This window comes from Lissotriton vulgaris, unplaced genomic scaffold (assembly GCF_964263255.1).
Source record: "Lissotriton vulgaris unplaced genomic scaffold, aLisVul1.2 SCAFFOLD_2132, whole genome shotgun sequence".
Classification (NCBI taxonomy): Eukaryota; Metazoa; Chordata; class Amphibia; order Caudata; family Salamandridae; genus Lissotriton; species Lissotriton vulgaris.
In genome coordinates, this window is record NW_028246831.1 from 26,074 (window position 1) to 42,327 (window position 16,254).

General features: G+C 42.8%; 1 long non-coding RNA gene across 1 annotated transcript in view; it reads right to left on the bottom strand.

Moving 5' to 3' along the window:
• Positions 1–3,600: 3,600 nt before the first annotated feature.
• LOC147665734 (uncharacterized) overlaps positions 3,601–16,254 on the bottom strand; it is a 43,993-nt gene continuing 31,339 nt past the window's right edge. The window contains exon 3 of the long non-coding RNA XR_015304985.1: positions 3,601–4,733. This is a non-coding gene — a long non-coding RNA (uncharacterized LOC147665734). The remainder of the gene's footprint in view (positions 4,734–16,254) is intronic.

The following is a 16,254-nucleotide window of genomic DNA, read 5'->3' on the forward strand; positions in this document are numbered from 1 at the left end:
TTCTGGCAACTACTTCTATTTAACTTTCTTGATAGAATATGACCAGCAGAGGTCAGTAAAATACCAAAATCAATTTAGCATTCTCTAGATTCCAGTCCATAGAAATTGTCTTCCACAAGCACCCGTAGACAATAATATTATTTTCTAATCTTGTATTTTCAGTGATATGACCACCGAAGACCCTGATTTTATATTAAAAACAGAGCTTTGGACTACACCATTTCCCGCTGAAAGGCAATATTTCTCTCCATGTGTTTCCATACCTGGCATGTCATGCAGTTTGGTGCTTACTTTCCTTCCATGTTAAAGAACAGTAGAAGTTTCAGCACCCAGGCCAATGTGCTGCATAGATAAATACATTTCAAATGCTTGTTACAATAATGATTTATCTTTCAGGGTTAATAGATTATTGCACATCCTGTTTCCTCAAATTGACGAAAGGGCAGTTAAACAACTGACTCGCATGGTCCATGTAATCTAATTGTCTCAGGCGATTTCAATGCCGAGATAGGCATCTTGCAGCCCTTGACATACGCAACCTTTGCACCAGATTTGGCTGGAGTAGTCCAGGCTTATGATATTGCCATGGACCCGAGAGGGATTTTATTACATACCCTTTGCTATCCCATGACTTGGACCGAGATGTCCCAGCTCATATCTCTGCCATTAGTCCCAATTACTTTGGAAGAGGGGGCGTCAGTAATAGATTATCAGCCAGATTCAGCAAACCAAAATCGGCTTGCAAAGGGCCAGATTATGAGAATTCTTTGCGAGCGCTATTTTTGCATTTGGGATTCATCATCCCAAATGCAAAAATCGCAATTCTAGAAATCGCTAAATTGCGATTATTTGCATTTAAGGAATCTCAATTTGAGACTTGAAATCGTCAGTTTGATATGGCAACAATGGTGAGTGCACACACACCTTCTCAGGTAATTGTGGGGTCAGGCAGGGGTGTTTGCTTTCCCTGATCCTATAACTGCTCAACATTAATTAGTTTGAATCTGTTGTAGTAAATGCGGGAGCTGATGTGCCCGTAGTGAGAAGTAAGCCCATGCCGGCTCTCCTTTACGCGGATGACGCTGTGCTACTGGCCAGGACTGCAAATGGCTTGAAGCAGCTTATTACATTCCTTGTTCTTTTTTTGGGGAAGCTAGGCCTGCAGACTAATCTGTCAAATACACACATAATGATATGTGGACCAAAAAACACCAAAACGAGCCCCATTTGTGTTGGTCGGAAATCCATCGCTAGAGCGAGCCATTTCCCTTATTTGGGGGTGAAGTTTGTTAAGGTTCTTCATGGTCCCCATGTGTTTTGAGTAGAGTAAGTCGGTATTCTTGTGCAGTTGGGTCTGTCTTCTCTCTAGTTACTACCCTGGGGGGCAAACCTATTTTAGACATTTTCAGGATGAAGTGTCTTCCTTCCCTGATATATGGATCAGGGATATGAGGACACAGGGACATCATAAGGGCACAAGTGGAAGAGAACAGAGTCTGTTGATGGTACGTGGGGGTTCCGCCGTCTACCTCCCATTTTATAGTCCATCAGGAGGTTGGACTGGAATATGTCAAGGATCATATACGTCTTGCTCCCTTTTTACTATGGTTCTCCTTTTGGCTAGATTAAGAGGCTGATGTTAGCCGTCTTTTTATCTCTGAATGCCTCTCCTGTCGCCATGGTACTAACATCCCTGGAGCTCAAATGTATTAGAGAGACCACCTTTGCCCTAGGGTTCCCCATGTCTTTGACAACCCTCTAAGCATCACCAAGAAGGATAAAGGGTGGATAGAGGATTGCTTCCTCTCCCATAGAAAGGCCTGTGTAGAGAGGGAGGAAGTAGTGAAACCATCTGTCAGAGATTTCTGTCATGTCCCAACAGGGGACGCTGTTGCTCCCTTCCTTCTTCTTGTACAGAATTCCTAGGAAAGGGTCATATTAACACTCTTTTGAACCTGCTCTATCAGATGATTTCTATTTTTCCCTAGGGACAATTTAACATAACATAACATGTGTATTTGTAGAGCGCACGTTCACCCAGAGGTTTCTTGGCACTGAATAATAGATGTTCATTGTTACCCAACTCAATGGTACTCATTTTATCGACCTCAGATGGATGAAAGGCTGAGTGGACCCGCCGGGATTTGAACCTGTGACCATGAGGTCGAACACAGGCCCCTGCAATGGATTTGCATCTGCTGACATTTTCCAATGCCCTCGTGATGAGACCTCACCGTAGTCGCTGTTGCATCTAGTATTGTTTTGTACGTTTTATGGCCCCTTGTTCAAAAGGTGATTCCACTATTATGAAATCCAATCATCAGGAGGTGGAGAGCTGTGCTACTTTTTCTTCAGCAACTCGAATGACAATTGGTATGCAAAGCAGTTGGTTCCTTTTTAAAGAACGCTCTACGGTTGCGAAAGTCAATGCTGTTTTAATAATGGTATTGATTTGTTACTCTTATTCATTTTAATATGTTGTTGGTACATATACACTTGGTACTTGATGTATTTACTGTTTTAAGGTCTTAGCATTTTTACATTGATATATTAGATGCACTTTATTTAATTGCCACAATTGGATGTTGTGCCCTTTGATGTCTTTGTTTAAGATCCATTGCTATGAGATCGAATGAAGAGATATTGAATTGTGTTCCCTAGTTAGTTTTGGACATATCAGCCTTGGAAAGCAGGAACTCATTGTTATCCATCGCCCTATGTATATCTCTTGGCTCCTCGGAGGCTTTTTCAACCCACAGGTGGAATACTCCCCAGATCCAAAACTGAGGTTTAGTAGACTGTTTGTGAATTATTTAACCAACCAGAACAGTCAACTTGGTTTGGTTTGCAAGCTGTGTGACTACTGAGGGCCTGATTCAGATTTCAGTGGATGTCGAAATCTAAATGCCATAAGATATTATGGGATTCATATTTCGGCGGAAGGCATGTCCGTCACCTATGTGATGGAGTATCCCATCTGCCAAGATCCAAATCAGTCCCTTTTAATCTTTTTTCCTTTTTCCCACCCTATTTTGTCATTTCTAATATCCAACTGAGCTTTTAAATGAACCATTTTACAACGTTTTGTCTAGTATTGCATTTTTATTGAGATATTTTTTAATGTTGTTAATATACTTTCATGGTGTGAACTCAGAAAAATAAAGCTGGTGTTGATGACATGCAAAACAGATACCAATACTTGCATACTGTTTGCTGTATCCAGCTTTTTGCAGAAGGCATGAGGTATAACCTCAAAATTAATCAAGTCCTGATGTTAGACTGAATGCAAAGGGTGTAGATATTTTTATGGAGTTTATTTTTAATGTGGTGAATGATATGATTTCTGTGGTTCTAATGTATTTTTTTAGCATTTATGAAGCAAAAGAATTTGTTTAGCTGAATTATATTATCAAGATTTTAAATTGTGTCATACATTTTGTATTTACTTACATTGATGGGCCAATGAACCAGAGCAAACAATAAAGTAAAGGTTTTTGGCTCTCAAAGGGTTTGTCCATTAAAACCTCACTGTTTACTTTAGTGTGATGTACAGTAATAACATCTCTGTGCAGTGCAAATAAGAATGACACCCCACAATGGTAAAGCATTAAGATTTTATTGCGTATTTGAAGTTTCAACATTTTTTTAATCAATTACAGAACTACAAGCAAGGCATTCTCCCTTTTCTATGAAACAGTAACACAGTGTACAAGACAAGGATACAGATGGAAGACAGACAGAAGGCAAAGTAACACAACACCTGGATCTAAATCTACCCATAGCCCCTGCCCTCATCCAAGGGACAGTGTCAAGGGAGCTCTGCCCTCATCCAAGGGACAGTGTCAAGGGGAGCTCTGCCCTCATCCAAGGGACAGTGTCAATGGGAGCTCTGCCCCCATCCAAGGGACAGTGTCAATAGGAGCTCTGCCCTCATCCAAGGGACAGTGTCAAGGGAGCTCTGCCCTCATCCAAGGCACAGTGTCAATAGGAGCTCTGCCCTCATCCAAGGGACAGTGTCAAGGGGAGCTCTGCCCTCATCCAAGGGACAGTGTCAATAGGAGCTCTGCCCTCATCCAAGGGACAGTGTCAAGGGGATCCTCTGCCCTCATCCAAGGGACAGTGTCAAGGGGATCTCTGCCCTCATCCAAGGGACAGTGTCAAGGGGATCCTGTGCCCCCATCCAAGGGACAGTGTCAATGGGAGCTCTGCCCTCATGCCCTCATCCAAGGGACAGTGTCAAGGGGGTCCGCTGGTATTGTCAAAAGTAAATCTGGCTTTGTGTCTGGCTCAACAAATACTCTTATCAGGCACTCATGATTTGCATCGGTCTCCGTATTATCTCTAAAGAGCCCCACCTCTAAGCAAGCTAGAAGGTATTGTCAGAGAAGGGCTTTGCAAATCTATCTTCAGAAGACCAGGGGTCGATCTTATCCAGACACAAGTGTCTGTCTGTCACAAGTAACATGCAATGTACAGGGAGTTACTGAATGCTTTGGGCTCACAAAGGGCTGTCTAATATTCTGTCTAAATGGGTATAATCAGCAAGATGCAGAGGTCAGCAAAGCACATCCTTCCCTCATCGAAGGGTCCTTCTTGCAGTGGACTCTGGGAAGGATTCTTGATGCCGGTCACAGAAGAGCGAGATCTGTCCGGCGCCTCCAGTGACAAGCGCAGGCGTAGTAGGAGCTTGTCATTGAGAGGGGATGGTGGAGGAGCAGATTAACCACCTATGGCTAAGGAGCAAATGAAGAATAACATCAATACAATTATGAAGATGTAAAGATATAGACAAGCTAACAACCCTACATTATAACAACTATCCTCATCTACCTACTGTTCGCTCCTACAATGTATATGCACTAGAGATGATAAAAACCAATGCTTGAAGGAGTAAAACATGACTTCAGAAAACTGTAGAGGGGATTGATTCAGCACCATTTTATACTGAATGCACCGCTGGTGTAAATCATTCCCATGTACAGTCAGCAGTAAGAGAGGGCCTTTGGAAGGCACACATCTGTCTCATAAACATGTCCCAGATCCAAGTGAGTGTTGGCCTTGAGTAAAGAAGAGTCTGCAGGGCCTCAGTACCCACCCAGGCACCCTGTTCATGCCCAAGAATAGGAGGGAGTGCACCTAGAGAGAGATGGATCGGGGGCCAGCAAACCTGCTGACATCCTTTCTATTCCCACTGGCTGGAAGCAGGTTTACATATTCTGCACTCTCTCTTCAAATGCATATATGCTTGTTGGTAAAAACCATGGCAGTGGTACATCACCCCCCCCATCCTCATCTCCCTCACTCACAAGAGCCATGATGAGGAAGGTAGTACTTGTGTGATGGAGGTTACCGATATTTATTTATTTATTCATTTCACAATTTTATATAGTGCAACTCTAATTAAAATAGGCATCAGTGCGCTTTACATAAGGATCAAAGGCTGTGCATCTGGATCTCAGACCTCGTGGTGAAAGGAATCTCATTACAATAACGTAAGAGGGAAAAAATATGTTACGACTGATCCTAAATTCAGCATCAGTGAAATTGCAGAAACACCCAGGCTGAAAGGGCGATAAGTTGGAGAGGAAGAGATGGGAGCAAAATCAGTTGGGGGGGACTAGGAAAGGAGAAAAGGAAAGAGTCAGTGAGCAGGGGTTGCAGGTCAAGATAGAGTTTAAACAGGTAGGTTTTTAGTTTTTGATGGCATTTGAATATTCCCAAGACATCAGAGGCCTTTCAGGGCAGAAAACAGGAGCTGCACCAAAGAAGGAGTGGATAAGAGTTAGTTACATTTTCTTCCTTTCCTTATAACTTACCATAGGGAGAATCCTCAGCTCGGGTGGTGATCTCCCTATAGTAAAGGATAGGAAAAATTATCTGGCCATATCTGGATGACAAATAACGTGGAACCGTGAGTAATACGGTCCCATTTGTAGACCATAGGTCAGGGTGCACCTTAGCATGTGCACACCGCCATTGTCTCCGGTCCTGACGAAGGCCTGGCAATTACCATTCAAAGGTTGAAACATGTAGACCTGACCTTCTAAACCATTAATGTACTTGAGCAATTTACTCAATCACAGCATCCACCTTAACTTTTTAACCCGGCCTTACTCTCGACCTAATTAAAATGTTCTTGGGAAGCAGTAAGCCATTTTAATCTCACCTTATGCACCAGCACATATCACCCCCAAAAAAATGCTCCGCTGTAATCAGGCGTCGAAGCACACCGGAGACGCACTCGGCCTCTCTGCTGGGCCCCAATGATGAAGCATGTCACCAACTAGGTTGGTGAGTGAGGGCCCTTTTAACAAACATGAGTGATTCCATTTAATAAGCTCCTCTGTTTCTGTAGCTTCACTCTTTCAATATATATATATATATATATATATATATATATACGCCAAGGTGTATTGAAGAATGAGTGGGTGTATGAGTGTCTGAATGGATGATTTAGTAGGTGTGTGACTGACTGTACAAGTGAGTGATTAAACGTGTTTTACTGAATGTATGGGTTAGTGACTAATCTGTGTGAATATCTGTATTAGTCTGTCAGTTGGTGTGTAAGCGGCTGAGTGGGTTGGTGAGTAGCTACATGAGTGTCTATATGGGTTATTGATTGATTGTCTGAGTACCTGTAAGGGTGCCTGAGTGTCTGTGTGGGTGGGTGGGGTGTGTATGACTCCCTGCATGGATGTGTGAGTGGATGATTCACTGGGTGTATGGGTTCAAGAGTGCGAGGGGCTATATGGGTAGGTGAGTGTGTGTATGGCTGTGTTGGTGAGTGAATAGATGTCTCAGTAGTACATATGTGAGTAACTACATATGTGAAAGGCAGTATATGTGAGTGTTGGAATATATAAGCTACTATATGTGAGAGTGAGTGATTGTGAGTGTGGCTGTATGGATGAGTGTGTGCCTGTGTCAGTGATTGTATAAGAAAGTAAAGTCCATAAGTATCAAAAATGCATTTTGAGATTCATAAATTGCGATTTTTAGGGAATCGCAATTAGAGAATCGCAAAATGCAATGTATGTAGGATTCGCAAAAAAATTAGCGAATCCTACGTATTCCTTATTTGCGAATCGCAAATTGAGATTCGCAAATAAGGAATTCTTTCCCATTCATTCCTATGGGCTATGAGGCCCCTATGAATGAATGGGAAGACATTCTTAATTTGCGATTCGCAATTAGAGAATCGCAAATTAAGAATGCAATTTCGAGGGTGCCAGAGTGTCAAAAGGACACCCTGTTGCACCCCTGAAATATGTGTGTGCCCATGTGGTGCACATACATGCCCTTATGGCATGTATGTGTGGCACTTTGAAAAAAGCAAAAAAGTGCTTTTTTCAAAGAATTCTCAGTTGGTGGTAATTTGCGATTTCTTATTCCAAATTCGCACAACTTAGGTGCTTTCTACATTGCATTTATGGAATCGCAATTTGTGATTCCTTACATGTAATCGCAAAATAGAGAATCGCAAATTTTGCTATTCTCTAATTAGCTATGCCCTTTTGGGATGATACATCCCAAAAGGCCTTTTCCCGGTCGCAAACGGGCCGATTCTGAGAATCGGCCCGTTTGCGAATGGGAAAAGGGCTTGATACATATGCCCCCTAAGTATGCGTTGGTATCTGTATAAATAAGTGAGGTGGTGTTTGTATAACTGTATAGGTGAGTAAATGGGAGTGTGATTGATTGTTTGCATGACTGCCTAGGTGTGTGAATAATTCAATGGGTGAGTGGCGGTGTGTGAGTGTCTGTATGGGTGTATTAGTTCATATGATAGTCACATACTTTTGGCATGCCCTAGGTACCACCATTTGAGATCCAGGTGGATAGCTCCTATCTGCAAACAGCTAGGTACCCGCTGTCACAGTGATGCGTTGCATGTCTTTAAAACTTTCTCCAGCCTGCTAATTCTCGTTGCAGATGCAAAATTTCTATGTTAAATGTGGATTAGTAGATGACACGCATTGACCATGTAACTGACGTAACCCTTTTGTATTTTAATATTTCTTAAATGATTTTGTATAAGTACCTATCTATTAATTTAGTTTTGTACTAAACATGGAATTGTACTGCATGCCGGGTCATGCCATTAACTCTTACGGCATAGACTTTTGCTGCTACACTTCCTGGTCTTGATTATAATTGTTTTTATCGCTCTTATTATTGTCTTAGATAGTTTGAACCAAACCAGATTTTGGATCTTTGTAATCAATCTTCAGATCCTTTTGCACTTTAGGCACTGGCACTTTTAAGGACCTTATTCGTCAATTGGGGGTCAGGCAGACTTTACTAACTCTAGGCTCCTGCTTTTGTATGATGGTTATTAATTCATTATATCGAATGCACATGCACTTTTGTGGACCCTTTCTCTCCCTCAGAACTTTAGGAAGTCTGGACTCCAAGAAGGAAAATCCACGTTATTACGGACTGTTTTTTTTTAAATTGATTGTTTACTATGCCTGTACTGTCAGTCAGTCAAACCACTTTATTCACTTAATTAGAATCTTAAAAGTACAGTACACGATACACAATATAATAAAATCATATGATCAATAAAACGTATGGGCGATGTTAAAAGAAGAATTAATACAACAGGATCAATTATAAACTACATGAAAGCTTAAAAACTCTTTTAAGAGAAATTTCATAGAAAAATAAAACACAACCTTTCATGTAATGTTTAGCATTGGATACCTTTTTTCCCTAAGACGAACCGCTGCAACTACAAAACTGGCTATATTAAAAATACCCCATGTATCATTTAGCAGTTGGAGAAAAAGTAATGCCGGTCTAACCTGTAAAAAGGCCTTTCCCCCTCAATAAAGGAACTAAAAATCTCCTGCGAATTTCATTGTAATAGTCACAGAACATTATCAAGTGCAGTGTATCCTGTGATGAGAAATTATCACAGGGACATGGACCTATGTCCTCTGGTTTACACTAGCCATGCAGATTACAAAGCGAGAAGTGAATTAGATTAAAGCGAAACCTGATTAAAAGCCAGTGATCGAAAGGCTTACGGACACATGCATCATTGTTGCCGTTTGCGATTTCTTAATTGCGAAAATTAAGAAATCGCAATTAAGAAATCGCAAAAGGCTATGCATCAAGAAATTGCAATTTTTTTTGCGATTTCTTAAAATTCCTTAATTGCGATTCACAATTTGCGAATCGCAATTAAGGAATCCCTTCCCATTGATTCCTATGGGCCAAGAGGCCCATAGGAATCAATGGGAAGTCATTCTCAATTTGCGATTAGCAATTTGCGAATCCGGATTGAGAATGCAATTTCAAGGGTGGAGGGGGGGTTCCTAAGACCCCCCTGCACCCCGGAAATATAACTTTAAGTGCATTTTTCACACACACATGCCCCAAGGGCATGTGTGTGTGTAAAATGAAACTTTCAAAAATGCACTTTTGTGCATTTTTGAAAGTTTTCGTAAATTACCATGAAGGTCAACTTTATGGTAATTTACCTCTCCCTATTTGCGAATTCGCAAATTTAAAATGTTTATGCATTGCATTTAAGAAATCTCAAATTGCGATTTCTTAAATGCAATCGCAATTTTAGAAATCGCAACATGATTGCGATTTCTAAAATTGCGAAAAACATGATGCATCCCAATTTTGTAAACTGCATTCGCAAACGGCCGAAAATTGCGATTCGCACCGTTTGCGAATGCAATTGACAATGATGCATGAGCTTGTTAGTAACTAATCTCAGGTGTGGCTCAATTAGTGGGGTAGTTTTTAACAAGAAATGAGCCCTGACTGAGTGTTCCCTTAACTCCTATTTTTTGTGCTCCCTCATCAATAAGTTCAAAAGTTGGGTTTTAACCCATTTCACATCCTCTTTTTTAATGCCGTCCGGAGCATTAAAGAGTTCTGGGTGCCCCAATTTAAAGAACACCAGCTTAACATAGTGCAACCACGGAATACTACTGACTTTATCCAGAGTAACACAGTCCTGAATGATTTGATGATTCAGTGTTAGATCTGGATTAAGCCAGGTCTTAAGCTAGCAAACCACTGGGGCCAACCTCACCAAATCGGACACGTATCCAAGCCCCAGTTCTTGGTGAATTGCAAAGGTTGAGGTTGATTGAGGTACTGACAAAAGGATACATAAAAATCTATTTTCAAATGTCTGCACCCCTTCCACATGTTTATAGCCCCAGATGGCAGAGCCATACATAGCAATAGCTAGGCATTTAGATCTATAAAAGTTAAGCATGGCTTCCAGGGGCCTAGCCCCCAGGCACTGTGCAAATTCCTGTACTGCTGCCGTTGATCTAACCCTTGCACTTTTTTGGGCTTTTTGTTGGGGGACCCCCAGATAACAAAAAAGGACACCCTGGACACCTCTACTCCATTACAGTAGAAGGATTTCACTTTTTTATTTCTTTGGCCCATTGACGTGACATGAGATTTTGTTATGTTCACTACTAAATCCAGGGACTTCATATAGGCCCCAAAGGCATCCAGTAGCCTCTGAAGGCTTATAGCTATATGGGCTAATAACACAGCATTGTCCGGGTATCAGAGAACCGGAATACTCCTTTCTCCTATTCGCGGAATATCCAAGCTTGCCTGACCTAAGGTCTTAACTAGGCCTAGGCACGTAGCTTCACGTAGTACACGTAGCGTAGCTGATGACACTGTGTACTTGTCTGCACTGTGAAAAAATTGCAAAATAATTACAAATGACATCCTGATAAAACAAATATCTCTAACTTTGTATGCTAAAGTGCATATAGTACTTTCACAAAAGTGAAACTGAAAAATTAGCAAGCAGTGAGAGAGGTGATGATTTTGGGATACTCCATAACCTAGGGGGAGTACCAAACCGATGCCTTGAAAGCAAAATAAGCACATCTTATTGAACGATTTGGTGGTGGTCCCATCCTCTTAGGACCACCCCAAGTACAGTTATTATATAGTATCCAATATCAAAATAATTCTACAAAGAGCTGCAGTTCAACTGGTGGTTACTAGATGTCCCTCACGATTAAAATGCAAATGCTTGATGAAAGGGTTTCAATGGTTTTGCATTTGACTCGTGAGGGATATCTAGTAACGACTAGTGGAACTGCAGCTTGATGTAAGAATAATTTCAATGCTTTGCATTTGACAAGTGAGGGACATCTAGTAACGACTAGGTGAACTGAAGCTCTTTGTAGAATTATTTTGATATTGGATACTATATTATTCACTGCCCACTGCTAATTTCGTCCCATAATGCTTTGCAGGGCCTTTGGTTGGGTTTCTTGTTTTGCCAATAACTGTTCTTGGGGTGGTCCTAAGAGGATGGGACCACCACTGAAGTTCAACAAAATGTGCTTTTTGTTTATGCTCTTTGTGTTCAAGGCATCTGCTTGGTCCTCCCCCTATGTTAGGGGGGGGGCAAAATCATGAGCTCTCTCATTGCCTAATGCTTTAATTGTAAAAGTTCACTTTTGTGAATTGGTTATATGCTTATAAGCATGTAAAATTGCGTTTTCAAAGCATCTGAGGATGTTGTTGATTTAGTTGCTCTGCTATGTGATTAAGCACAGTTTTGTGATGTACTATGTGCAATGTGCGAATTAGCACAAACTTTGCATGCTCAGTCCTATCTAATTTATTATTATAGAGGGTTAAAAGTAACCCTGGGCGGGCGGCTACGCTCCGTGCACCGAGTGTGCGTAGTGCCGGCTTCCACGCATTTTGCGTAGCAGGCGTAGAATCCGGCACTACGCACGCTCCGCAGACGGAGCGTAGCTGCCCCGCTACCCGCCTCCCTCCCGCCCTCCCTAAATACTTGAAATTAAAAGTGTAAAAGAATTAAAAGGCACTTACCTTGCCCGACGCTGCCCGCCGCGTCCCCGGGGCTCGCTATCTTCATTCTGCCGTCTTGTGTACTAATGTGCATGCGCGGGCGGCCGCGCATGAGCATTTCTCACGAAAAAATGCGCATGCGCGGCCGCCCGCGCATGCGCATTAGTACACAAGACGGCAGCAATGAAGATACCGAGCCCCGGGGACGCGGCGGGCAGCGGCGGGCAAGGTAAGTGCCTTTTAATTCTTTTACACTTTTAATTTAAAGCATTTAGGGAGGGCGGGAGGGAGGCCTGCGGTGCGTAGTGGGGCTACGCGGAGTGCGGAGGTGGGCGTAGTTTCTCGCCCACTTCACGTAGCTCCGTGAAGCCCCACTACGCCCACTACGCCCAGGGTTAGTTAAAAGTAGTGCCGCGAAAATACACCCCTGACGGACGCCTCTACCCAATTTAAAGTGCCTTGAGCATTTACCTTCCTGGGTGACCCTAACTGTTGCTGAGAGATCCCGGTGTAAATCTGCCCAAAAAAATAGACAAGGCAGGAGTCAATGCCCATATCAAGCAAAATAGACCAAAGCTTTGATCTGTTAACCAGATCGAACACCGAAGAAAAGTCCATCAAGGCCATCTGCAAGGTACCCTCTTTGGATATGGTATATTTGCCTATTATTAGATGTAGGTTAAGGCACTGGTCTATAGTGCTTCTTCCTTGTCTAAAGCCATATTGTAGGTTGGATAAGACCTAGGTATCATTCACCCAGCTAGAATCACTAAGATTTTAACAGCAGAATCAATTAAAGATATCGGTCTATAACACCGTGGATCCCCTCTCTGGCCCTTTTTAAAAACTGGTATGATCGTAGATAAAGACCATGGGGCAAGAAACCCCTGTGCACTTGAAACATTAAAAACATTAGTTAATATATTGGCCCAAAATTTTGGGTTACTTTTATACAAATCAGGGCCAGGTGCTTTTTTACTAGACATCTGTATTATCGCCCTTTCTACATCCTCCGCTTTAAAAACCACAGGAGGTAAAAACCTATCAACTTCCATGCTAAAAGGGTAATCCACAGTGACATTCGGTCCATAGATAACTTCAAAATGGGAGAGCCACTGGTCCTCTGTAATATTACATTCCAAATTGCCATTCTCTATACCAGGAAGGAAAGGTTTATTAACAATGGCCCAACATTTCGAGCTATCCATTAAAACTTCCACAGATAAGAGTGCATTCCAGGCCTCCTCTTTGATCTCATTTTCCACATAGGTCTTATACTGTGTCCTTAGCACGCCTACCTGCTCTTTATCTCAAGGTATATTTTTCAGGGCTTGAGCCAGATTGTGATGGGCTCGTGAGCAGTTGTTGTCAAACCACCTTTCACCCATAGTTTGTCTGGGTTTGGATGTCATATTCAGATCAGAGGCTACCTAACCACAAATGCCTTCAATGGCTCTAAGGACCTCAATCCCTGGAGTGGTATTATCAACCCATATTGCAAGGTTATCTTTGGCCTTTTCACAGAGATTCGATAAACGAAGTTCCGGAGTTACCTTGGCCCATTTAAGCCTCCTCCCCGGATCGGTTGTAACCACGGAACTAACTCTCACTTTCTCACCCGTTTTTCCCAAAAGATCACAATCTTTATCTAGCACTAGTATTACTGGATTGTGGTCACTGAAAGGCGACCGCCTGGCATTGTAAAACACTACCAGAGCTAACATGGGGGAAGGGAGATAAATATGTAGTCAATTACAGTGTACCTCTCCCTAGCTTTAAAAGTGGGGATCCGATCATTTGGATCATTAAAACTATGTTAAAAAGGTCTGCACCAGCCAGAAGGTCCTCCAAGGCTTCCCCCTGTTGTGTGTGCTCAAAGTGGGGTGTCACAGAATAAGCTGGCCCTGAATGGTCATCAACATAACAGTTCAATTCACAAATATGAATGTTAAAGTTTCCCATAAGTACAATGTGATAAAAAGTAGTTTGCTTCAGCCTATATCCTTTCAGGAAACATTTCACGTAACATAAATGTTGATTTATGAAATCACGTTCCCCAGAGTTATAAAATTAACAATAATATTTTGGGGGAGTTAAGGGTTAACAGTTCTACTATGAAGCAATTATGGGAACCCGCCTCCAGACTCCTAAGGGACCCTTTCAGATTTAGCCAAAAAAGCATTAGAAGGCCCCCCTTTGCTCTGCCTGCCGGAGCAGAGCGTGCGGGGGAACAATACGATTTATACCAATCCAGCCAAAATTATCCACCTTATCCCACGTCTCCTGAATTCCGATTATGTCGTGTTGTTTTAAGAAACCCAGCCAGCTTGAATCATCTCTTTTATTTCTAAGGCCCACTATATTCCAGCTGATGATATTGCATTTAGGGGCTGTGTCTACATCTATAACCTGGCCATTTTAGCTGTCTCCGTCGGAGGTCTCATGGGACGCCTTCAGTCAGTAATTCACATCTAGCTGGGACAGTGGGAGAAATCTATTTCTTAAAGCTAAACCATCTCCTACATACGCGGTCAGCAAGGACAATAACTGTGGGACTGTTACCTGTCTCCAGCTCGGCCTATCTGAATGAGTCGCTAGTTCTTTATTTCGAGAAAGACAATCTCCATTCTGATAATACATCATTGGGCAGGCCTCACTAGGGGATCTTACAGGTCTACCAAATACTTTTATTTCTCTTATTGGTGGGTAAAAGAAACCCAGGGGCATAGCCCTGATGCCCCCCTCCCCATCACAGACCTGTCCCAAAACAACCGGTCAGCAATATCCTGTTTATTGAAATTAAAAATAATACAATCACCTTCAGGCTGTTTGGGGCAGTTTTCCACCCATCCCACACGTCTAACCATTATAATGTAAGATGAAACCTCGGAATTGCCTTTACACTGTTGGTCAAACCATTATTTAGTTTTCCGTAGCAAAGCCCGGGTGGATTCATTGTCACGGTCTCCAAGTGGAGGTAGCGCTAAAAGAACAGCTACCAGAGGAGTGGCTTCTGGGGGGAGGTTAAGCCTACAGCTATTCGGTCTAGTGTTCCTCTCTTGTATACCTTGGTTCTGACTGTCCTGATTGGAGCTCCTGCCCCCGCTTGGATCCCCTGGACTAATCCTGTCCTATTCAAGGGGCTAGACTTTGTCCTATCAAGAGATTGCAATTGAGATTTAGTACCAGGACGTTCCTCACCCATATGAAACCTAGACTCACTTTGGACCGGGGTATTGTAGACTCTCTTTGGACCTGGGCTATTGTAGTTAAATTAGGGGTATCTAATGAGATTTTCGAGTCCCTCCAAAAAGAAACAATACCCACCACACAAGTATTCAATGAGTCAATTATATCTTTAGCAATGCTTGTAAGTATAGATTCAATCCGCGAGCTAAACATGTCCTCCACCAGTTTCCGTAATATTAGTTGAGTGTTCTTATAGACGACATCCTCATGTGTAGAATTGCTCTTTTTTGGACCTTTATCACGTTTATTTACGTTTTTGGTGATCCTCCTTTTCTTTAGAGGCCCCATAATCGCCCCTTTTGTTGCCCTGTTCAAGTTTGTCAAATTTTCTCTGATTACACCATCCATACCCCTAGACAGAGCAACATCAGGTGTTGATTCTCCTCTCACTACATTCAGACTTTTTATCAGCACGCTTGTCTCCAGGGGTACTGGTATTCTGGGAGAGACCTCATTTTCAATATTCCCCTCCCCAAAATCTTAACTCATATCCAGTCCCAGTTCTTTTTCTGCATTATCTATTTCCTTATTTAAGGCTCCTACCACCAAAGTTAGATATGAAATAATAGATGCAGACTCCCTAGGGATTTCTGCTTTTAGCCCCCTCTGCTCCTGGCTGCAGAGTTGCTTCCACTTACCCATAGCTGTCGTTGAAAAAAATCGAAGTTAGGGGGATGGCCCAGCCCAGCCTCTGCCTGTCTTGTTTTAAACGCCCCTTGGCGCACAGCAGCAGCGTTTGCGCTGCCTGGCGCGATTTCAGGGCCTTCTGAGGGTTGGAGTCCCCTTCCAGTGGCAGCGGTAGAGAGCAATTTGCGATGAAGCGGCTCCCGCAAAGCGGGTGTTGCAAGTTGTTTTAAACGCCCCCTGGGCACACAGCAGCAGCATCTGCGTCTCCTGGCAGAAGTCAGGGCCTTCTGGGGGTTGGAGTCCCCTTCCAGTGGCAGCGGTAGAGTGCAATTAGATGCAAGGCAGCAGCTTCGGCGCCGCCTGGCTCGAAGTCAGGGCCTTCTTGGGGTTGGGGTCCCCTTCCAGTGGCAGCGGTAGAGTGCAATTTGTGGTGACTTACAGAGTTCCTTCCACATATTAGTAGGTCATGTTGCATGTTCCAGAACTCACTCGTGCTGGTAGCCGTCACGTAATGAAGAAGTATCCAATGCGTGGGTTGTGATCACCGAA